Below are 776 nucleotides of genomic sequence, written 5' to 3'. Positions count from 1 at the left end.
AAAAAAAAAAAAACAAATAAAAAACAAAACCTCTTACCTTCCATTGCAGGAAATGAATAGTGACACAAGCTACGCAACGTCCATCGTCTGACAGATTCCGGGTGGATCGGGATAAGTTCTGAAAAATCAGACTGTCCACTGCTAGCTTATGTTATGACCTCCCTTTTTTGTATAAACATAATATCAAAATATTCTGAACAACATTCAGTTTATAACTGGATTGTCTTAGCCACACAGGCGGCTGCTGGTTAAGGCAAGCTGCCCCAGGAGGAGAAATTCCTCTGTCTCCTGAGACAAAAGGCAAGCCCCAGGAAAAATAAGACCCCAGGACATAAAAACTCCTGGGAAGCTTCCTTGGTTTCTTTAAATAAAAAAGCAAACCTCAGATAAGGCTCCAGGGCATAATGGACACATTTTAACCTTGACTACACAGGTGTTGTTTGATATACAACTGTACAACTTTCTCTTAATTTACTCCTTTTTAAAACAAGCACTAACTACTCTCTGCTAGCCTTAAATTAGCCATTAGCTTTTCTTTAGACAGTCACTGCTAACACTGCTAACACAATTTTTTACTACCCCAAGACCCCTAACAACCTTTTGCTAACAAGCTCACCCTTTCCCAGACCCCTCTTCCTCTGAGTGATAACTAGACAGCTGTATACATGATAACTATCACAACGTATAATCTATTATACCATAAATTGTTAAGAGAAGAATGCTTTTTCCCCTTGTCCTTGAGAATGTTTTATGGAGATGTCTCATTAACTTACCCT

The sequence above is a fragment of the Condylura cristata genome, unplaced genomic scaffold, assembly GCF_000260355.1.
Source record: "Condylura cristata isolate star-nosed mole 26May11 unplaced genomic scaffold, ConCri1.0 scaffold00008, whole genome shotgun sequence".
NCBI lineage: Eukaryota > Metazoa > Chordata > Mammalia > Eulipotyphla > Talpidae > Condylura > Condylura cristata.
This window is presented reverse-complemented; position numbering follows the sequence as displayed.